The sequence below is a fragment of the Melospiza georgiana genome, chromosome Z, assembly GCF_028018845.1.
Source record: "Melospiza georgiana isolate bMelGeo1 chromosome Z, bMelGeo1.pri, whole genome shotgun sequence".
Lineage (NCBI taxonomy): Eukaryota > Metazoa > Chordata > Aves > Passeriformes > Passerellidae > Melospiza > Melospiza georgiana.
The window spans coordinates 36,514,362-36,539,778 of NC_080465.1; the positions used below are offsets into that span (position 1 = coordinate 36,514,362).

The following is a 25,417-nucleotide window of genomic DNA, read 5'->3' on the forward strand; positions in this document are numbered from 1 at the left end:
TCAAATGTATAAGAGCAGAATGGGAGTCAACTACACTATGAGCATGCAGATTCACTGTTGCTTAAGTTTTTTGCTTTCTTACGGTAAAGGAACTCTTTAGAAACTAAAGGGAAATACATAATCTCAGTTATTTGGGCCCAAATTGCATGCTGCAGCAAGCTTACTCACCACTGTACTATCATACTTGAGGAACACATATCTAAATTTATGCTGAAATAACATAATTTTTATTGCTATTTAGCAATAGTTTTTAAAAAGTATCGTTCACTTCTTCCCTAACAGAAGAATCTTGGTACAAAAATAATTCTTTAATTTCCTTTCCCCATTATGAACCCTCTTGCTTTTCTAGTGTGTCTATTTACCTATAATTGACAACATGTTGTGAGCAATTAGATATTCCCTAGTTGGCTGGCCTTTGCAAAGAAGATTCTTGACAGAGATCGAGAAAATTAACTACCACAGATTTCTTAGCTTGAAATTCCCAATAAAGCAATATAAAGCAAATATTTATACATTAAAGGTTAAGTACTTCAAGTCTTTTGACAGTAATTGAATGTATTTTCAAGAGAGGTTTAATTTTGATAGATTTTTTTCCCCATTTTACCACTGTTTGTCTCCTCTTTGTCTCAAATAGTAAATATTTCATACTACTGACTAACACTTCAGGGTTGGCACAATAGTCAGAGCCAGATTAAAGGCCTCCAGCCGCAACTTTATAAGAAATACCATTCCATAAATAAGGTTAATTTTTACACAGTGGTTTTATAACCATAGGAGTAGTATTCACACATGTCATCACCCTATGTTTCCCCTCAGTCCCAGTTGCAAAAGGATCAAATGCTTTTGATTAAGATGCCTCCACAATAATCTCAGAATAGCTGTTGATGCATCTGTCTAGGCATTGTGTTATCTCTTTAATTTTGAACTCTGAGATACAACTTGCAGACTGAATTTTTAAAGGAATTAGCTGCTTGGGAAAGCACCTGAACAGCTACCCTATGGGTCCCTTTAGAAATCACATTGATGAGCTCTAGATGACTTAAGAGTTTTGGCAAATCTACACCTATCTTCAACATACCAAAATGGCTTAGGGCTTAGGCATTATTTATAACATATTCAACAAAATGTATTAAAAACAAACAAATAAAAAAGGCAAAACAAAAACCAACAAACCAAAAAAAACCCCACAAAACCAGAAAAAATTTCTTGAGTGCAGCAATGTACTGTCCAGAAGAGGGGTTTTTTCCCCCTTTTCTACATGAAATACGTCATGAGCATACAGTGAGAAAGCAGCAAGCCTTGGAGTTCAGAGGACGACAAATGTGCTATTTAAAGACAGTATCAAAATTCTGATCCCAAAATACTGATAGTTCTTTAAAGAAAAAAGCTGCTATGCCCTTCTGTGGTGGTTGTTTTGGTTTTTTTCCAGACAACATGAAAGGAGCAGGAATATGAAATAGCTCATTCACAGTCTAATGCTTTACCAGGTGAAGTCAGAAGTAAGACTCTTTTCTGTTGAGGTACTGGGAAGGTGGACACCCCAACATAGTCTTCATTTACAGTTTATCATTGTACCATATAACTTCAGTGTCCTTATTTTCAATTGATACCAATGTAAATAAGGGAAGAAGGAATTAATTCACGATGGCCAAATATCACTGTCCCAGAAACCTATTTGTGTTATTAACATATTCATAAAAGCTCAAAAACCATCTTTGATGTCTGTTTAGGTTCTGTGCATACCATTTTTTTTCTTTCAGTTCCTGTCTGTTTTCTTAACACTAACTCTTTATTTTTTTGTCTTTTTGTAAACATTAGTCTTCCAAGTAAAACATAAATAATCTTTAGATCTAGGGAAACTGACACGTGTTATAGAAGATTAAACTGTTGCTCAAAGCCAGTGATTATGTCTGGGTAGACTGTGGCCCAATACCTCTGATTTTAAGTGATAAAGGAACACAAGAGTAAAATTAGTATTTTGAGGAGTGGATTAAGGGTGGCAGAAGGGAGCACCTGTTTCACAGAGAAACATGTGTCTTGGCAGCAAAATATACTTCACCTTGGTGATGAGCCATCACAGGATGCAAATGGTTTAACTGCTTTGAAGAATAACTATTTGGTGTTGTTGCATAATTATTAGCCAGAGAATAACATCCTAAATTTAGGAATTTGCCGTGTGAAAGACACTCTAGCAGGTTACAAATTTGGAGGTTTTTTAAAATGTTATGAATTACGCACTTTGAAATATCCCTTCTTGTTTTCACTGATGTCTAACTTAAAAGTTAAACACTCTAAATCTAACTTCTAAATCTAAGAATTCAGTAACCTTTCCTTTCACTTCAAGGATATGCTATCACCCTAAAGAAAATTAAAGGAATTCTTCCAAAATATGATGCACTCTTTCTCATGTACTCCATATAGATATTTATCAGTAAACACTGCTTAAAACCTTTTAAGAAATCTGACAAGTGACAAGATCAGTCACTGCTCTTAAAGGTGAGCTGTGGAAGGCATTCACAGTGTTTAGATAATTCCATTAGTTTCTAAAGGAGTAAATTATTAATTTACATTAAGGCCACTGCTAATTACAAATTTCACCTTGCAATGTTTAAAAGTGTGAATAACTTGCCAGAGTGTAATTCAGCTCATGAAACAAGGAAACTCAAAGCCCAATTGATTTGAATACTAAATACTAAAATAATTTTGTGCATTTAGATTTGTTAGAGCTGGTCATTTTTTTGCAGGCTAGTTTGATTTCTAGCATGCCTTTGTTGTTTTGTTTGGGGTTTTTTTTTTTTTTTTTTTTGCAGGGGAACTACATGCATAGAGCTGTAATAAGCTGTATAGTCAGTCAGGTAGTGCACTCACTATACACCTTTCCTAATATAAATCCTGTAATTTCTACATTTACTTGATTTCTGCTCAGGTATCCGTATTCCCAAAATTGTATTTGGAAAGTCTTGATCCTACATCAGTTTCAAGTATTGTTTATTTATACAGTCAAATTGCTCAAGAATAGTTTTGTCTTCTGTCTCCACTAACTGATATGTTCTTCCTGGAAGTAATCTATCTTCTTCTATTTGGTCAGTTAAGATTCATCATTTCTAATTACTGAGGGTTAAACCCAAGGTATGGTAAATGTTGGCTCTCTAAATATATCTGTTGTTATTCTTAAACCTTACAGCCCTTCATACTTGTAACCACCATAAGTTTTGCTGAACAGAAGCATTTTTTTGAACACTTATGTGAACATTGTCTATACAGTTTTAATACTAGGGGTTTATATAGTAGGAGTGCATACTGACAGAAAAATTGGTGGGAAAAATTGAGGAATAAGGTTTTTGAACTTTTCATTCTTCAAAAAACTAATATCTTAAGATATGCATATTGGAAATGTTAGTATAGGTATTTCATGCAGTCAAATCCCTTGTGAATATAATGTCAATTTTCAGATCAATCTGATTACGTTTTCATCCTTTATTATAAATATTTCTAAATTATCCAGTGGCATACCAAAATTCCACAGATGAGTTTTTTGTTGCAACAATATCAAGGACTCAGATGGAAGAACACTAGAGTTCAGGTTCATAACGTACCCTGATTATTGTTATCAAATTACTATTACTTGAGCCATACTTTACCAAAAATAGATGATAAAAATCCTAAAACCAAGAAAAAATATGTAATATTTAATAGAATGTTTTATACAGGCTCAAAAGCAGTGAATTTAAGTGTTTTGCATTATAGAGTTTTTATTTGAGCCGGTCTTTAAATGTCATTAATATCTGCAAGCTGATTCAAGTTTGAAAATATGTTTCAAGATTTACAAAGGTATATATTTGGAAATTGTGACCCATAGTATAAAAATTGAATTCTGCATAATTGTAGGCTTTCATTTATGAGGTAATTTAAACATGCAATTATGAAAAATGCAATTTAAAATGAACTCTGATATAATCTAAAATGAAATTCTTTGCAATAAGAGTGGTGAGGCACCGGAACTACAAGATGTTTAAGGTGCAAACCCAAACCAATCTATGATTCTACGATAATGAGATCTGTAGGACAATTCAGAAGCATATTTAAAAGAAAGAAATATAGAACTGCAGGAGTATCTATGTTTTCATTTGCTAATTTTTCCTTTAATGTGTGTATGAGGTGTTGAAAAGCATAATTTGTTCTGACTCTACCTATCAACAAATAAAAATATATGTATAAAGGGAACCATGGTATTTGACAGTGACTATAACTACCAGTAATATCAAATGTTTCTTAATCTTTTTTAGATCTCTATCCTGAGACAAAACAACAGGATGTGCCTTGGAGAAGAGTAAGTTAAAAAACTTCTTTAGCCTTGGTATATTTTCATTGTAATCATAACAACTGGTTACCGTAAATTGAGTTTCAGTGAAAGAAATCTGTTATCCATTTATTTTTAAAGTACTAAGCCGCTCTCACTGCACTGTTTATGCAGACTTAACCTTGACTTAAGTAACTTTTTCATTAGGTTTTTTTTTGGGCATAACTTTTTATTGAGTACATTGAACTTAAGAATTAATACTTCTTAGTAAATCATTCTCAAATACTTAAGCAGCAACAGAAAACACTCCTAGATTACTTTGTTCCTTCAGGTGACTCTACTCTAGAAAACACAATGAAAGAAGATGAATTATTCTTAGGAAAAACAAATAGTATGCATTTAATATCTATTAATCACTGAGTTTCTCCTTTATTTATACCTGAAATAGTTGTTTTCTCTGTAGTACTTAGAAATTAGCTTCTTATCATAAAAAAAAAATTTCATAGACCTAATACACAATTTGCATCTCTCTCACACATGGCATACTTAGTGAACTTTAAATGGAAACATTTTTCTCTCCAATTTTTGTATTGCTTTACTTTCTATTGTTTTGTTTTAAATAGTTTTGCTTTATCTCAATAACAGGTTCAGATGCCAGAGACTCAATGGCATAGCTTGAGCAGAAATATCTTAACTGCTTGATATGGAGGGAATGGCCAACAGCAAGTTGTTGGTGTGTTTTTGTTTGGTTTTTTTTAAGTAAAGAACCCATCATGCTGTTATTCAACAGCAAAATTTGTGCAATGTTTGTAATATGGACAACTACTACTACCATGATGCATTATAATGCTGAGTGCTAATACTTATTTCTATATGTTAAAGATACCAAAAAGTCTGGTTGGAAAAAGTAAATTTACTATAATCCTGAAGTTTCACAGAGAAGATGAGCACACTTGAAATTTTGCCTTTGGTTTGGTGAATTTAGGACTTGGATTTAGAGCAAAGACTAAACCCAGTCCCTAAAGAAACAGAAGTTCTCTAGACAGGACAATTAGTCTTGTTTCACTGCACACACAGAAAAAGATGCAAAGGGGCAAAGGAATGAGCAATATTGGGAAAAGATCATCTGTGCTAGCTCCTGGGAGAATCTTTCATTTTTCTTTTCCCCAAATTTAAAAGCAATCTCCTAAAGCCACAGAAATCACTTGAGGTATATCTTCAATTCATTTCAATTGTCACAGTTCCGTTCCATTCAGCACAGTGGTATTAATTTTCATCACCTCACTGCTTGAACATAAATCTTTATTACCTCAATTAATGAGTTTCATTTTTCCTTTCCTTTGATGTGTTTTGTGAGAATACAGTATACTTTCAGAGACATCTCACATACGATCCTCAATATTGTAGCTACACTGATTTCAGGCCTACTGAGTTATTTGTATCATACTCAATAAATAAATATATTTTTATTCTGGAGCTGTTTTTCAGTGCTCCAAGTTGTATCTTGATAATGCCACTAGATGGTCAGAAATAATTTTTTAATGGGAGGAAACAAGACAAGAAGAGAAAATGCCATTTTCTAGCCTTAAAGATGGTATGTGGCAAAATATAATGAATCATTCACATGAAGTGTCTGAACAACACATTTAGAGATCAAATGGAGAACTGATATTTTCCTAAATTGGGATATTTTCACACAGAAAACTATGCATGCAGTTGACTTCATATGGTTGCAAGCAACACTAGCAATATACTTGTTACCAAATAGGAGGCAAAAGGGATATTGAACAGTAAGATGTGAGTGTTATGTCCTAAAACCAATATTTTGATTCAAAATGCAGTAAAATACTTTACCAATTCAAGATACAAACTGCAGCTCCATTCATAGAATCATACAAACATTGAGTTTGAAATGCTAATGTTAAAATCTTAAAATCATCACATCCATTAACCTAGCACAGCCAATCCCACCGCTAAACCATGTCCCTAAGCATCATGTTTGTTGATACTACCAGGTGAAAAACAGATTCCCCAACTTACAGACTACTATTTCATGCCAGTAGAGGTGCCATTAGAACAAACATGTTCAGACCAAATTGAGATTACAGAGAGAGATTACATTACGTTAGCAGGAGTGCGATAATTTTTGCACAATTGTAGCTCGCTGGATTAATCCTGGGCTGCACTTAGATGCAAAGCACACTAACAAACTAACAAGTTTTTAATTAGGTCTGTATAAATTCTTTGTATTTGCAAGGGTGATTATATAAAAAAATCTTAGGATATCAGAAACACAATTATGAACTTCCTTATGAAAATTAAGCCTTGTCTTTTTCTGGAGAAATAATAGGAAGGTCTTGTTAGTCTGAAGGAAGTAAAATTTATTTTTCAACTGATTCTATATTGTTCTGTCAAATGACAAATGTTTATCATTAACTTTAAATATTTCTTAACCTGTCAGACTAATATTAAAGTCCCTTAAAAACTGACTTACAGATAATCTGGATCTTTGAAAAATTATAGTGTTTGGAAAGAGGTATATTTTCATTTTAGAAATTGTTTTGTTTATTGTTTTAAATCAATTTTTCAGAAATTTGAACACGCTGGAAAAACTCTAATTGTTGGTCTGTTAGGCATACACTCAGTGCTAATGGACGAATAACTGCTCCTGTTGTTTCAATTAGGATTAGGGCAGGGATCAGTGGGGAGGGAATGCCTTCTGGCAGGAGGTGGCCTAGTGAGGCAAAGGATTGGTTTTGCAGTCCTGTTAGGAGGGTGGCTAGTCATAGGGGGATGGCTAGGGCTGTTCATAGATATCCCTTTTTTATATGGATAAAATCTGTTTCTTATCATTAAATCAATCTTGATCTCTAAAAATGTTATTACTAAGAGATTCCTAGAAATGCAATATGTGCAAATAGACAGAAAATTCTCTCTTCTAACTTTATTATTTTTCTGATATAACTAAATCATTGTCCAAAGTCAACTAAACATTTTTTAAAAGTTGGATTAGGAAACCGCATCACCCATTTCTTTTCTCTGAATTGCCAGCAGAAGTATTTGGCTGCAAAGGAGAATAACTATATTCTTTTTTGCAAGTAAAGTTTGAAGTTGTCAATTCAATTTTATTATGCAATAACGCAGTTAATTAAAAAAATTAAACAATTATATAATAAAATTTTGTAATGTTAGTAATAATTTACAGATTACTAGTTTTATTAATGTCTTTATGAAACTGCCTGTTTCAAAGAAACATAACAAAAATAATGTTATATTGGTGACTTTCAGATAATTATTTTTTGAAAAGTCTTGTATGCTAAAATAAACTTCCAGAAAAAGAATCAGATATAGAATTGAGGAAATAAATTAAAAAGAAACTTTTGACATAAAAATTGGTTCATAAAAAAATAACTTAGAAGTGGTAAAGTCTCCACAATTTTGACACAATCATATGAAAATATTATTGTTCTGATTGAAATGTAACTAAATCTGCATTACTAATCAAAAAAGTTTAGCAGATTCTAGTATAACTGGTGTTAATTAAATCATATGACAGCATTTGTTGTATCATCATGCTTCAGAATCTGTACCTTAGTAAGATAAAAATTGTGTTTCCTAGGCTTTGAAGTGCTTTAAAATAACATTTCAGTATTAATATGCAATGAGACCTTGATGTTCATATGATTTCCAGCAGAATTCTTACAATACTCTTCAGCTGCTCTCTTTTGATATGAGGTCCAGTGTATGTACATCTAAGTAACGAAAAGAGCAAATTATGTGGTCTTTGAGTCTGTAGAGATAGATATTTTTCAGTTCTTTGTCTGTCTCTTCATACAGCAGATTTTCTAGTATTCTCTTCACAAATTTCTGGATTCTTTCACAGTTTTATATGTTACATGTTCCTTAATTAAACAGAATTTGCTAATATTTTCGTCCTTTCTATTGATTTTAGTCATAATAATAGTAAACTGTAAATGGTATTTCTAAGTGAAAACAAAAGATACAAGAGAACACTTCAACCTGAAATGTGCTAAAAACTGAGTAAAACACATCTACATTCCATCTAAATATTAAAGAATAAGTAAAAGTACATGTATACAAACTGAGAACAATTTTACAGTCTCATAAAATGACTATGCAGCATATGGCTTAAATTAGTGGCAAAAAAATAAACTAGGTAGAAAAACACCAGTCTACATATATGTTCTTGCCTTTCAATAATTCTTTTTTCTCCCTGAGTGTTTAAAAGTCACTAAGAAATCCTAGTCCTTCATTATATTAAGGTACTGAAAAATTAGCAAGGCTTTTGTTTTAGATACTTCAATGTCTATTCATTTCAATGGCAAAAGTAAAGTTTGCTAGTCATTCTAAAGACTAATAATTTACAAAGATTACATGCCCCATGGGATCTCAGCGGATAACCTCACTTTTTGCTTTTTTTCTTTTACACAAAATAGCACAAGATAAATGAAAACAGTATAAAATTATCAGGCCACTTTTATTTTATGAAAAGAACAAGTGAATGTCCCAGAGAGCAAATCCAACCAGTAGTGTCCAGGTATTTAGAGTGGGAATAACCAGTATTTTCAGCTGTGGTGTGGAAACCTACCTTTCTGAAAAGACAAAGGGAATTATCTCAGTGTATTAACTAACTGGAACAAGTACCTAAATGCTTTGAAGTATATGTCAGGAAACTCAGCGCAAGGTTTTAAAGCTGTAGTATTTTTGTAAAATGTAAGTTTAGGGGCCTATAGACCATTACCATTGCTCTAGGATATGAGATTTTATAATTGCATCATGAATAATGTATCTCCTGCACAGCTTCCTTTTACATATGATCTGCTGCTGTCCACATAAGAATCCTAGTCATCTTTCAAACTGATCAATGCACCAATTTATTCGTTTCATCAGGAGAGATGAAATGGCAGCAGTGAAACTAGCTCAAGAATATCTACTAAACTTACATGTCAAGTGCTACTAAATTCATTATACATATCATGTTTCAGCTGTATAAAAATCCATCTATTGTCAAATGTCTTAGGCCTCTTTCTCAAAGGGCTGTTTTCACTTTGCAGCCTTTATCACCCAACCATTTTGCAAAAATAAGAAAAAAGTAATACATTTGGGTTTGATCTTTCTCAGTTTTGCAATTTAAGTCAAAGTTATAAGCTTGGGTACAAGATTAATCTCAGCTTTTACAGTTATGATGGCTTCACAGAGTTTCTGTTAATTGTTTCATTATTTACCTTACCACATTGCAGAGGATTGATAGTGGGATGGCAGTAATGTGTAATTCAGTGTGGATCAACTGTTGGCACTAAAAGTAAATTTCTGAATTAACAAACTGAAAATATTGGCATTTAATGCAATTACCATTTTTATTCTTATAGTGTCAAGACAGATGTAGAGAAAAACCAGGACAAAAAATTTTTTTCCTCTTGTACATAATTCATGTCTGAGGTCAGTAAATGAGAGGTAGAGTAGCTTCCCTCAGATGGCTTCCGTGTCATGTCTGGAACAGAGAGATGTTGCAGCATTGTTTGGTCCTTGAGGCCGGCGGTCAGGTGCTTGTCTGCAGCAAAAGTTACTACTCTTCGCTCACTCTTTTCTTAATATTCAGAACATGGTTACTGAAATGTGTTCTGACATTTCCTGTTGTTAGTTAGAACCAAAACTCCAATTCCGTAAATTTTACACTGATGGAAATATCTCTGAAGTTTGGATATGAGGAGGTCAGATGAAAAATTCAAATGCTTTTATCTGGATAAAAATCTTTCCTTGACATACTTGAAGGCCTGCAGCTGAGTCTCCATGTTCAAAGCACATTAAAAGAAAAATAATTAGTAATGTATTATGAAGAAAAGTAAGACAATATAGTTATTGTCCAAACAGTGGTGTTTCAATCTGTAATATGGCAACAACAGGAAGAAGGCAAAGTGAAGTAAGTGTAAAAGTTCTCTCTTGATGATGATGTTTGCATAAGTACCATAGCATATGCTTTAGTAGATCCCACAGAAGATAAATATGCTTATTTTAAGTTCTGTGCTGTTTTGCAGATTTTTTAATAAGTTTTTTTATTATTCTGGTGTTGTTTTAAAAAAGAAGGAAGTACTAAGAGCACAATGCTTGAAATAATCATCAGATAAAATTAATTTGATACAGTTATCAAATTAACACAATGAGACACACAAAATGTGGTATTTTGCCTCTGCCAAAGAGATAAACATTTTACATTATGCAATGTAAACAGTATTATTTTCATGTAGTGGAGAATTTTTCCGTGTCATTCTGTTATTGTGGATCAGACAGCAAAATTTTTTATTTTTCAGCATTAGTGTTTCTGTATGTTTACTCGTGAATGGCTTCTAAATGGTTTGTTTTGCCAGTCTTGTATTACTAAGGAAGACTATTTTCAAACACTTCATTCTGTGTGTGATTTGAAACTCGATCCCAAGGAAAAAAAAAAAGACAAAACTAATCAAATAGTAAAAAAAACCCATGACATAATCTTCTCTATTTTATAATCATAATGGCAGGAAGCTCAATATTTTTGCTCAAACAAAAAGGCTGGTATACATATTTACCTAAAGCCTTATGATGTTTGCAGTCAACTTTGCAGAAGACAACATTTATAAAACCTTTACAGAGTCTGGCAGGTGCCATGGATTCTCCTGGGGATTAGTTTTAGTCAGATATTGTCTTTCATTTGAACTTCAAACATTTTTTTCATTTTTTTTTTAGAGACAGATTTTTAATAAGTCTTGGAAATTAAAACCTTTTCTATTTCTGTCATTAAAGTACCTACTTTGAATTTACTTATGGGAAATAAATCCCAGTAAAGCTAAAGACTACTGCAATTTTTAAGAGAGGAAGAAAAGACAAAGAGGTGTAAATGTGGTTTGAATCAACGAATGAAATAAAAACATGAACTAAATGCCATGGGGCTTTTCTTTACATTTCTTTTTGCCCTGAATGAATAAAAACCAGGTATTTTCTATTATTTCTATTTTTTAATATCTAGTCCTACAGAGACCATATTTGTTGTTATCTTATTTTTGTTATCATATTTCTAGAGTCCCATACCTTCTGGATGGTTTTCTCACACACAGCTCTTCACAGCAGCATTGCTCCCACTTCTTTGTCAGAGCTCCACCAAGGCTCTCCCTAACCTGCCAAGCCACCCCCTTTTATCCCAGTTATCTTCACTAGCCACAGCTGCCACCCAATTAAGGACATCACAGCTGCAGCCCATTTAGAACAACTAGGACTGGGGCAAGGCCACTTATACAATACATATATTTTACTGAGACTCATAGGCCACTTATACAATACATATATTGTACTATGGCTGAAAGGCCACCTATACAATACATACTAAGATTCAATGATCACCTATATTTCCCCCTTTTCTTTTAACAATTATACAATTACAGTACATATAACCCATCATTACTCAAAGCTCCTTGAGTCAAAGGCCATGTTTCTCAGCTCCTGGCTGTCACAGCTCCTCAACGCAAAGACCATGTTTCTTCACAGCTCTTGGCTGTCTTAGCCTCACAGCTCTCAGGCTGCCTCATCTTCCACAGCTCTTCAGGCTGCATATTCCTCCACAGCTCTCAGGCTGCCACAGCTCTCAGGCTGCATATCTCCACCACGTCGGGGTCACCACTGGTTGTTATCTTATTGTTGTTATCATATTTCTAGAGTCCCATACCTTCTGGGTACTTTTCTCACAGCTGCAGCCCATTTAGAACAATTAGGATTCGGGTAAGGCCACTTATACAATACATATATTTTACTGAGACTCAAAGGTCACCTACACAATACATACTAAGATTCAATGGCCACCTATACATATTATATTACAAAACCACAAAATATTGTGTTTAGTAAGACATAATCTTACCAAGAAAAATCAGTTTAGGATTTCATTTTAAAAGTGAAAATTAAGATATGAGGGGGATACTTAACTGATATTGTTTCTTTATGAAGCCCCACTACTAGGTGAAACATGTAGATCCTACCTTTGCAGATTCTGCATTTTGGATAAAACACAAAATGGTGTTCAGAAAGAGGGTCATTAGAAAGATACTTCTAAATTGCTGTTCTTTTGATGTTGTTTGTATGTAGAGAATGTTTTTAATTCAACAGTACATCTTCACATAAGGATAATGCAAAAAATAAAATGGAAAAAAAATCTTTAAAGTATCAGAATTCAGGCTCTCAGAAGATGTCTAGTATTTTGAGAACCAGGATTATATGTTACTTATTTTTTAATTGAAAAGCTCTCTCTTTATCTTAGTTTCTGAAAGGGATCTTCCATCGTCTCTGGTTTACCACAATTCTCTTGGGTACTAAATGAAAAGGATGTCAGCAGATTTTTTTTCCCACTTTTATTTTCCCAGAGCAGACAAGAATGTCCTCAGAACCTGGTCCCTCTGACAGCTGAATAGGAGTGTGTCCACCTCTTTACTTGTTTGTCATTCACTCTAGGACTCTTTGATAACTGAGACTTGTGTCCTTTCAGCAAGGCTTTTATCTGCTTTCTACTGAACCATAGACCTGCAGATCAGTCCCATAAATTTCCACACTGCTAAATTTTCCAGTTAAATCCTTCTCACCCAGCAGCCCACTGGAATGCTTTTTCTGGTGGATTCCTCTGTGCTAGTCCTGCTTCTGACTGTTTCAACTTAGGGGCTTATAAACATTTTTTTTCATTGATAATAAGCATTGCTGGCAAAGAAACTCTGCAATACACTTGCAAGTACAGAAGAACGTCCTCTCAGGAAGTTGAGCTTTTAGAGGAATAAGGGGAAAGTGAAATATCCAAACAAAAACACTTGTTTCGACTTACAGGTAGAAACTATTTTAGTTTTTTAAATAGTGATTATTAATATAAATGCATTTTTTGCCTCTCAGGAAACTCTCTTTTTTTTCTTGTAAATTTCTATTCTACTTCAATGAAGCAGGATTTATAATTCTAACTACCTTAGCAAAATGATGCATCATGACTTTGCTGCATTTTACAGGGCTATGCTAGTACTCATCTTATACAAAGGACTTGAAATATTGTTGAAATATTAAAATTTTTACCATTATAAAGGACTACCTGTAGATCTTAAAGCATAAAAGGGAGAGAATTACTGACCTATGGCCAAATGTAATTATTTCAAAATTTTATCTGTCAGAAACAATAACATCTGTATTTAAGGAATAAACCACTACCATTTGGGATCCTGTACAAATCTGGGAAACCTAATTTGGATTGTCATTATATGAAACAGGATATTAAGGGCTATTTCAGATTACCATTCGAGGGCTGCTGAAGAATACATTTGGTGCAGGTAGCTCAGTTTGCAAGCTGCTGACTGAGCCGCAGGTTCAGCTCTGGCGGCTGGGAGCTCCAGGCAAGAGGAGGTCAGTGAACTGCTGACCCTTTGCACAAAAAGATGTGCAGGGACTTCTGGCACCATCCAGGTGACTGGACACTCAGAGACATGGCAGAGGCTGAGGTGACTGGACACTCAGCTGAAAGAGCGAGACCTCCATTGCACAGACTGAGGGTATGAAAGCCCAGGGATTCCTTTTCTCAGAGTGCCTCCCAGGAGGCACCCAGCTCAAGCTGCTATTTTTTTAATTTTACCAAAATTAAATTATTTTAGGGATCTGGACACCTTAGACTCTTCTATAGGAAACCTGGGGTTGAGCTGGTATGCAAACCCAGTCTGACTGTGTGAGGAGTGGGGTGTAGCTGTTAAGTGGTGTAGTCCCAGCTCAGGGGTGTGAGACACACTGCCAGAGTAATTCCTGGATGGATGGGCAGGGAAATGTCCTTAACATGACAACCCCTCATCAGCCTTTCCCTCCATACTGCAAAAGCACACATGAAATGTAGGTTATTACCATGTTGGTTTAGTCCTCTTATAGTCTACAGAAACATAGAAGACTTTGAAGTAATAAAGATTGGAGGAAAATTTTTGTGCCTAGGAGTTCACCATAAAATACAGAAATAAGAGACAATGTAACGGAATGTGAACATTCATCTCTTACTTACAGAAATAGCTAATAAAATGGAAGATTTTTTTAATTGTTTTTTTTTTATTCGAAGAGAGAATTTTGGTTTTTTTGACACCACTTAAAATTTAAGTTCCTCCTAGAATATTATCTTCACTTTTGAGTTATTCAACAATGGAGGGTAGGAACTGAGTGGAAAAGATTCCACAGTTTTTTTTTTTATGTTGTACAATCTCATGCTATTGGGGGAGAGAATGATGGTACATAATATACACTATATATTTTTGCTCTTTTTGTAATTTTCCTACATGCTGTAAGATTTGTGTTAACGGTTCACTGTTGTGCAAGAATTTTTTTCAGATGCACTTAAAAGAGTAATTTTACAGAATCTGGAGAAATTCTCTTATCTATAAAACCAGAAATATTTCAAAGCATGCTGTGTAATTAAGTATGGTCTTCTCTACCTGTGTAAAAATCCTAAATCAAACTATGTTTTTCCACGGCGTTTCTCCAAGAACATTAGAACATTTCCATGTCTTACTTATATCTAATGATTCACCAATTGGTGTGGAATTTCCTATTTTTCTTCTTCTTTCCCTTTTTTTCCTTGTTAAGAATTGCTCAGATCTAGAAAATACCCTCCTTTTTACTCCTAAAAGTAATGATGGAATTCAGGTGTAGGAGCTTGAGATAGATCAAAATTCAGAGACAAAATAGAAAATATTTAATAAGACATTTTGTCTGTTTAATTCAGTCTGTAAATTAGGGGAGGTTTTGCAGTGTTGTCTGCAAATTTATCTATAGTTACAGCAACCTTTGTAACATGATTTCTGATCTAGCACTTGTGTTAGTGTGAAAGTTTGTGCATGACATTTATATAAAAAGATCAATCTTAGAGATCTAAATGAACATGAGGAAGAAAATGAAAGTGGAAAATGGACTTGGTTATATTATTTGCTCAATTAATAGCTTCATTCATTTCTGAACCACAGTATTTTTCTTTTCTTTAAACTGGTTCTACTTCAAAGTAAAATTTAAAGAAACATAATGTGTAAAAAAAGCTCTTTAATGAGTGAACAAAAGGAAAGTCTAACTTCTGAGTTTTCTTTACAGCCACGTGCAGTCAGATATGGAATAGGCTTGCTGAATTATATTCTTCAGCATTATTCAAAGCATACTAGTCCCTGGATTGCTATGACCAACAGCATTACTGAGCAGTAACATTCATTCATTCATTTCTTTAAAATTAGTTTAATTTTAAACAATATCTGATTTGTTATTGATTTTTTTTGAAAGCTATGCATAGTTCAGCTAATCTATACTTCATGTTGTACCTTTTATTACTGCATTTAATTTCCTGTTTTGGTCAGACTTTGAGATGTTTCATATCCTTATTCCTTTTTGAATGCCTTTTAAGGAATATTTTTTCTCTTATTAATCAGGCAAAAGTTTTCATTTCAACTCTTCCAAGAAATCCTAATACAAAGTTCAACAGAATTTTTTAAATTAATATAATCAAGAACAATCTTCTGATTTAGGCCTGCCAAACCAATTGTGGGGGAACTTCCCTTGGTGTAAGAGGCTTTCCCACTTGAATGTTTGTGAGAATGAAGGTGATAACATGGAAATCAGTTATTTGCAGAACACTGACAGATAAATCTAATTTTCCTTACTTCCCAGTTTTTAAAAATTTTTCATTGTTTTTTGATAATCAGCTGATGTCACTTTAACTTTTTTGCTATTAATTGAGGAAATAGAATTCAAACAAGGTTTAAAAATCTTCTGTGAGGAGGGGGAAAGGACAGATAAGAAAAGCAAACATTCCTGCACGGACCATTTATTATAAGTGGTGTAAAGTTGTTTTGAATCATGCAAGGCTGAGTCTGTCTTAGGGCACTGAACATGAAAATTCCCTTAATGACTCAAATGCCCAAGAGCTACAACATTAGATTTCTCAGAGCAGTGAAGGAAATCTCGTGGTTGATGTAATATGCCGTATTTCTTCAAACAGCCACAATATTAAGAATTTTCAGAGGAGAACAATGAGCAGAAAATGTGAATAATTCTGAGAATAAAATAAAGGTGTTAGATGCAATATTGCACTACAATGGGAAATTGCCCACGTTAGATAATAATCTAGTGATAAAATATGGAAGAAATAAATGTCAGGGACAATATAACACACTGGGAACCTTTCACAAAAGAAACCCAGATCATTGCATTAAATGTAGAGTATTAGGAATAGAGATTAATGTATTAATTTTTGGTTGTTGATTATGTCAATGGAAATCATTACAGTTATCTAAGCCTGTGCATCTCAGGGGCAAAAAAGGCAAATTAAATTAATATTATTCAAGAAATAATGCACAGGTTTAGTAATTTCACAATACGATATTTTGCTGTATGAATTTTTGTCCCAGGAAATAATTTACAGATTGCATTGCTTTTATGTTTGCACAGTTTATACTACAAGGTTTAAGGTCTGAATAAAACCTTCTGTTTTATTGAAATAAACAATTAATTATTTTTGTGCTTGCACAAGACTATCAGAATTTAATAAGGCCTTTGCTTTATATAAAAGGAAAAATCAGAATCAGACAAGGAGTGAGAAATTTTATTTTATTATTACAGAGAATTTTATTATTACATAGAATGGAAAGAATGCTCTGAATGTAAAAATTACCTTAACAAGTACATATTAGATATGCTGATACAAAATATTATCTCTAATATTAATACTTCTGATATCTCAGTTTCATCATATAAAGTGTTCTGTCACTTTATATGTTGCTACACTACCTTGTCTTCTTTCTTAAATTCGATGTAATGAAGGCTTTAAAAATCAGAATCAGTTGTTGTCCTAGGAAATATATAGTACATCAAAAGTTTTATAGGGGTTTAAAAAATTGTCTGAATCTGTGTTTGTATATCACCCCATACTAAGGACCTTTTAAACTTTTTATTAGGTTGCATAGCTTCTAAATATTTTGCTTCCTATGATGTGAATTTTTATAAATTTTTTTCACCTTAGATTTTTATCTTGGGTTTGAAAGTAGAAATCAAACTTCTTTAGATGGTCTTTAAGATCCCTTCCAGTATAAACCAATCTATGAGTCCCTGGTTCTCTGGAATTTGCTACTAGCTTATGCTCATACAGGTCAAGCTATTATGGTGGAGAAATATCTGGACTAAATCTATATGACATATTTGGGATAACAGAACAAGATGGAAATTGAGGGAAACATGAACTTTCTATGGGTTTCTTTTACTTTCCATATTTACAAGGTTCACCCTGATTTAACTGACTTCATTTTCATTGATTTCTTTGATATGATAAAGGCTTTGCTGTGCCACTTAAAGGAAAGCAATAGTTTTAAAAAGTCTTCTGTAATTGCATTGTAATTGCATTAAAAGTCATAATATGTTTTAGTGCTCATAAGTTATTAGGCCAGCCTGAGTATATGCATCTTTTAGGTCAGGTTATTCAGTTGTGAAAACATGAATCCTAGTTTTGTTCTAGAATGCCTCCTTAAAATGAGTAGATAGATAATTCAGTCCCTTAGAAATAGCATTGCTGAAAAAGATGCAGACAGGAACCCTGTTTCTGTATCAGTCAGAGTTTGAAGATCTACTTCAAAGGCATTGTAATACCAGAGCACTTTGTGCAATAACTGAATGTAGCCACTCACAAGGGGAAAGTGAACATTATTCCTGACCAACTTTGTCCTCCTCCTTTGGAGTGGAGGAGCATGTATAACAGCACTCCTGGAAGAAAGCCGAAGATGGTCAAGTGCCCATTTTCATGTCAAAGTGCTGGCTTACTTCCTCCTTGATGTAATTCAAGAGCAATAAACTCCAAAGTTCTGTTCTACTTAGATTATTTTCTATCATTTTTGTATGTAAATATTTGCACTGGCATGAAGGCAATCTTCCAGAAATAAAAGATACAAACTTGGTTACAATAGGAAGAGGAGGAAATTTTCACTGAATAAAGGATTGGCTAAGAAATTAAAATTTTATTTTGAAAGGTAAAATGAATTAATGTTTTTACAGCTTACGCAGGCAGGAAGATTTAATAGGATTATTTCTTGCATGAGACAAAATGCAATACTTTTTGAGAACTCTCTGAAAACTCACATCCACAGCAATGTCTTCAGACTCTTCTGAGTGTAAAAGGGTGCACAAGCACACTGGTACTATATCCACTAGTTTGGGAGATATATTTTGGAATTTAAAAAAGTGATTATGACCTTTTTTTCACTGGTGTTAGCCTGAAGACTATATTCACATTCTTCAAAGTAATGAAGTGGGTATTTTTGGCAGCTAAAGTCTCCCAGAAGGATTTTGGTCTTGCCGACTCTGGTCCACTTTTAATTGTTCTCATGTATATTTCTGCTTTTTGTTTTATCTCCTAGTGCTGTTGACAGGAAAATCATGATTGGTTCTGTCTGGTTAGACTTTCTGTATCTCATTTGTGCATATGTGTTACGTATGGGTGATGGAAAAAGAATATGCATAATCTCAGAAATACTTACATTCATAACCGCTATTGATGTGTTGTACTGTGCAGCATGTAATTATTTTTGGCATATTTTCACTAACTATCACAAATGACTGATTTATCTTTTGTTTGTCCCCAGTCCAACTGATCTTATCACATAAATTCGCCCTTGTCTATTGAGGCATTACTGTGGTTACCATCTCCCAGCTGGAGGGCAAAAACATCGCAAAAACCTGATAATTCTAATTGTTTACCATGCATTAAAACACTTATTTCTTACATCACAGAGAGAAATTGACTGGCTGGTGATGCTGTGCGTGATGCACCGCAGGATATTACTGGTCCTCCTGGCTGCCAGGGCACAATTCATTACTTGTTAGGCTGTTCAGAACACTCTTGTCTTTTAGATTAAGATATTATATGGTGATATTCTGTATTAGGAATGATAACAAAAAAAATGGGACAGAAATAACAACAATTTTTTAATAATATATTCTCCACAATGTTCCACTTTCATCTCACCAGCAGCTTTTGTGAATCAGCTTTGAACTCTGAGTTGCTTGTTTATCAGTCTGTAATGAGATGTCTTTAGATAGATGCACCCTTTTTTCCATTTATGTTCTTTAAATGTATATTTTATTTTATTAACTTAAGTTAAAAAAAAACCTGGAGGTAATTTTGTGCAATGTTAAAAACCAAGAACATAGAAAACACTACTAAACTAAAATCACAAAAAGCCCCAAAATTAGTAAAGTAATTGATTTGACACAACTGAGATGGATATAATCACCTGGAATGGAAGGGAGCTGAAAAAAAATTGCTAAAAATAAAAATGAGTCATTGACCTCTTAGATTGGATCTACTTCCAGTTAGAAGTTTCCAGTTAAACAGGTATGGTCTTACGCTACTTTTTATATAAACACACTTACAGCAGGTGTTTAAGAAAGCTGTCTCAAGGAAACAACACAAAACCAAGAAAATCTACAAGAAAATAATATATTTAAAATAATTGTCCATATTCTTGATAAAAGAGATGGTGGCACTCAACTGTGTTGTTAACTTCTTATACTGTAGCAAGTGAAGGCTAGCCCTCCTGGAACTCTTATTACAAAAAAATTCAAAAATATTTACCTTTCATTTATGTGATTCTAAGTAAACAGTAATCACAGAAGCAAGGAGTAGAACTGTAGTACTTTAAAAGTCAATACCAAAATTCAGTACAATAATTCCAAAGATTATCGACATGTTCTTCCACTTTAAGATTTCTCCTCTATTATAGCCCATTTTATTCAGAAATATAAACCCCATTTTATATGCAGCATACACTCATAAAAGTTGCTGCAAGATGTTTCTGCCTCTAGCTAGCTGGAGCCTCAGGAAATTTTACACTGACAGGTTCTGTGCTTTTGAGATTTTTTTTGGATTAAGGAGTTTGTTTAGTCAGAAAATCATTAAGAAAAATACTAAAAATGGAGCATTGAAATAAACTGGGATAAAGAAAAGGAGAAAAAAAAAAGAGAGATAACAAAAAAAAGAGAGCAAGACAACCCTCAAAAACAAGAGTTGTTTTTTAATTTCCATCTCTCTGATGTCTCTTTGTAATGGATGATTTGGGAATGAACATCTGAGTTTATAGTATCAGTCAATATTATATATGGTTCCTTTGTGTTTTTCATTTTTGTGCTGAGATAAATAGCTCTAGGAAATGAAAGCTCCTGGGCAGTTGGCTTCCTGAAAAGCAGCTCAACTGCTGGCCCTCCGGCACGGACTTCTTTTCATTATGCCTGCAAGGTTTCTAAATGGGCGACTGTGGTTAACCTTTTTCACATCCTGCACAGCCTATGCAAAACTGGCAAGGCCCATGAAGGCCTCAGCTGTAGTGTGCTTGGCACAGCACTCAGGCAGATCTGGATCAGCACGTGTACTTGCAAATGGTAAACAGCTACACAGCAAGATACTTGTGATGCACAATTCCAGACATACTTCAGGTGTGATGTTGGTATCTATTTCCAGTCATAGTATAGAGAATTTTCAAGGACCAACAAGTCAACAATGCTGCAGTGAAGGAAACTGTGAACTTTCAGCATGGGCCTTAGCCTCTAGTGTGTGTCACTTAATTTGGCCTTTTCTTTTAGCTCCTGTATCCTCTCCCCCCTTCTTTCCTGAGGAAGCCATTCAGTTAAGAATTTCAAAGCTGTTGTCATTCAAATTTTAGGAAGTCTTCTTGTTCCGCCAAGATTGTGTAGACAATAACTATTTTGGTTAGTGGAAGCTCTGACAGCAGGTATGTCCCATTTCTTGTGAATAACATCATTTATGTAAATCTGTTTGTCCAATGATTCAAAAACACTTGTGTCAGCACAGTAGATGGGGGACATTAATCATGTCATAGAGGCAGGAATATTTATCTCTGGGGAGGCACAAAAAGAAGTTCCTTGAATCAGTTTTGCTACCAGAGGAAGTGCTGAGATAACTATGCCCTAAAAGGACATGTCTTAGTGCAGTCTATTACTATCAGTCATAAGTAGTCCAGACACCAGATGTCTAACTCTGTTTAAGCTAATGACTGAAGATACTATGATTTTTTTTGAGCTAGTGAAAATGTCAAGCATATATGAATTAAATGCAGATGAAATGTATCAGTGTACTTGGGGTCATTCAAAGGTTGTACTTATTTTATTGTTTCATCATTCTCAAGATCTTAATCAGAGCCAACATAGAAGCCTGTGGCTTCACATTCACATTTTGGTGTCTACCACCTGCTGGTTTTGTGCTTCAAAACCCTCTGAAATTTCTCATCACAGAAATGTGAATTATTCTTCCTTTGTTCTATTAGTAAAAGTAATATAGATCTATAACACACTACTTAATTACATACTGAATATCTCAGTCCTACCCTTTGAGTAAAAAATGCTTTTGGATCTTCAGTAAAAGGAAAGAGAATTTATGCAGTATTTTGACCTCTGTTTTGCTCATTCATATTTGCAGATCTAGCAAATATGAGAGGATTTGAGACTCAGCTCTTCTGTCACAACCGGATTATAGTGATGTTGCTGTACTGCCAATACTTGATTCCTGGTGCTTAAAGTTCATAAAATCAGCTCTCAAGTGTGTGCTGTGATGAAACAGTCAATGCTTATTTCTGATTTTTTGCATTGGTGGACTCTAAGCTGACAAATAGAGATAAAGATTCTGAAGTCCAGGACTGCGCAGATACAAAAGTTACATCCACCAAGTATGAATATAGCACTCCAAGACAGACATCCACATAGCATAAAGCAGCTTAAGGACCTGATGCATTGCCTAGCTCTAGCATTTCTATGTATTATCACATACAATTTCACTAGATGAATAACAAACCTAAATGGAATGGTAACATTTCTGATATTTTACCCAACTTGAATTATTTTTTTTATATTAATACATGTTATTATAAAGTTGTCTAGATCCCTTTTGGGTGTGCTGTGTTTTATAGGCTAATATAGCTAAATTCCATTGATCACAGTGAGTAGGAAATTACTAAATACAAGGTTTGGGATTTTAATAGGTTTCATTGAATTTGCCTTATGTGGAATCTGGATTATAACACCTCTTCCTGGAACAGGGAAGATATCCTTTTGTCTCAGAATGCATTTTCAAATTGCCGTTAATTAATTTTCATCGCTGTCTGTTCCTTATCACTATCTAACTTTTACACAAGGCTTAAAATTAATATGTTTGTGGAAGATATTAATTTCATAGAATTGCACAGTCTGAAAGGAATACTGAAATTCAGAATAAATGAGAATTCTTTCTTCATTCTGTCTTTGTAAAGCTGTATTTTGTGAAGCTTTCTATGACAACTGAAGATTCATCTACAGGAACAACTCAAATCCAAACCAAACAAACCCAAACCTTTCACTCTTCAACAAATGAGTGTTCCTGCCAATAGCTTTGGGGGCTTTTTGTGTGTATCCTGGAATATATACATTCTTCTCTGGGAGTGTTAAAAATTACAATATCAAGAAGTTCATGTGTTCTCATCTCTTTCTTATAAATGAAACATCTGGTAATCCAAAAGAAATGGTTCATCATTGTAACAATAATTGCTTCCTCCCACTGTAATGCAAACAATCTTGTTCTCCTAATTATCTACTAGATTTTCTGTTGCTTGCAAAGCCAAAAGATTTTTGCATAATTGTACCTACTTTCTATCCAAATAAAGGGGAACTTTTCTCTTATATGTAATTATCTATCAAAAGCTGCACACTCCTATAGTGTCCCCATTCCTCCTTCAGCTAAAAGCATTGGTCAATATATATGCAAATTATTTTTATTTTTATATAAGTATACATATATATGAATACATATGTCTACATATTATGTCTATGTCTAAATATTATGTTAGACACACATAATATACAGAATCAGAAAACTAGCAATTTTTTACATAAAACAATCATGTGTATAGGCATAATTATATTTTAGGATACATATAAAATCAGCAAAATAACAATCAAATAGTTATGAGAAATACAGATTTTACTAGAACATTCTAAAAATAGTAAAATGCTTTCTATAAATCCTATAAATAATATGTCTGAGCATTTTAATTTTTGAATATTGTATACAACATACTGTTAGAACAGAATATCCACATCAAATATAATAGTTACCAGAGGCAGTGAAGTCCAGCCTTTGGAAAAATAAATCTTGGAAATTTTTTGAGACTTGCATTTTAAAACTTACCTTTCATATAATATGAATCTCAGCTTGATTGACACTATATAATTAAACTGTTTGTATATATGTTGTGTTTGGAGGTTCGTTCTTTACTCAGGATGCTAGTGGCATTTTTGCCTTTTGAAAGCATTGCAAAATATGTAAGTGCTTTTCACTAAGCACATCCATTTGCTATACCTAAGTGATATATTTTCTTTTTTTTTACTTACATAGAAGCAGCTAGAGACAAACTGAAGAAAAGGATCCTGAAATGTCAAATCATCGATTCCTGTATAAAGATGATCTTGCATTGTACAGAAAAGTCTTAACTGGCCGCATGTATTTCCTTCTAGAACAATATAATATAGATGGCAGGATGTGCATCATGGGTATAGTCTGCTGCCACCTTAGACTCTCAGAGAGCAGACTTTAGCCTGCTTAGCATACTGGCTGACAGAATCATTTGTGAGGCACTCCTGAGTCCAGAAAGGCCATTTTTCAAGAAATAATTTCTAAAGATGCAGAAGAAGGCCATCCCCATGTGCCAAAAGACGAGTTAGCTGGGAGGAAGAGTAGCCTGGGTCTAACAGAGAGCTTTGCCTGGAACTCAGGGGAGAAAATGAGTGTATGACCTTTGGAGGAAGTGGCAGGTAACTCAGGAGGACAACAAGTATGAGATTATGCAAGGAGCAAGTTAGAAGTGCTAAACCCTAACTAAAACTTCATATAACTACTGTTGTGAAAGATAATCAAAACTGCTTCTATAATTCTATAACAAAATAAGGGCTAAAGAAAGTCTCCATCCATTATTTGATCTGGAGTGAAGCATACTGACAAAGCATGTGGAAAAGACTGGTGTACTAAATGCTTTTTTGCCCTGGTCTTTAATAGTCACATGAGTTGTTCCGGGGGTACCCAGACCCCTGAGCTGGAAGACAGGGATAATGGGCAGGATGAAACGCCAGTAATCCTTGGGAAAATGGTCCATGGCCTGCTACACCACTTAGACAGACGCGAGTCAACAGGTCTGGATGGGATTCACCTAAATGTGTTGACAGAACTGAGAGAAGTACTCATTCAGCAACCCTCAGCAATTTATATTCTATACAAGCAGACTGATGCTGCTATAGCATAATGAGTTAGGATTAGTTTCCAATATTTTATATATCTGAATCAATAAGTTTTCTACAATGAACTTGTTAGGAATTAGAAAGCTCAGAAATAATCCATTTCTACATGTGTCATGCATCATCTCTTGAGCAGAAGTGAATGGCAATGTAAAATCTTTCATATTGGTTCTATAGTGACTAGAGATCTTATTTGTCTCCAAGTGCAAGATTTCTGAAGCTGATTTGCTGACAAGGCCAGTTTTCAGAAGTGTTATAATTAATGAGCTAACAAGGGAAGTACATTGATTCACTTTCTTAAACACTAATTCAAATTATTTCTATTCAGGGAAAATATTGAGTGTTCTCATATAGAAAGGAGAGGCAACAAGAACACCAACAACCCCATCAGCAAGAACAGCTATAAAAGAAGAGCTATATCTCCAAATTATTGCTTCAAATCCAAATCAACAATAATTCTGTGAATTTTGGTTATAGTTTACAGGGGGGAAACTAAGTTAAAGAAAAAGAAAAAACAACGAACCAAACAAAAAGAAAAGTCAACCAAACAAATGAAAAAAAATCAAAACCACCACCACCACCACAAAAATATTGTCTCACATGTCCAAAAGAGAAATGTGCCCATGGATTCAGTCCTCTATAGCTATTTTGGGTACTTCATTCTTAGCTCCCATGTTTTTGACAGCTGCTGAAAAGCCATGTATTGATTCCTTACATTCTTCTAATATAATATTTGGTAAGATTATTTTTTCAAGTTTGTTAAAATATCCTTTC

At 34.0% G+C, this 25,417-nt stretch overlaps 1 protein-coding gene across 36 annotated transcripts in view; it reads left to right on the plus strand.

The window, feature by feature from the left end:
• The window catches only part of PTPRD (protein tyrosine phosphatase receptor type D), a 1,169,657-nt gene that overhangs the window by 376,793 nt on the left and 767,447 nt on the right, over window positions 1–25,417 (plus strand). For all 36 annotated transcript variants that reach the window (XM_058043168.1, XM_058043170.1, XM_058043166.1 and 33 more), the window contains exon 5: window positions 4,287–4,330. The gene's annotated coding sequence lies outside the window, so the exon portion shown is untranslated. The remainder of the gene's footprint in view (window positions 1–4,286; window positions 4,331–25,417) is intronic.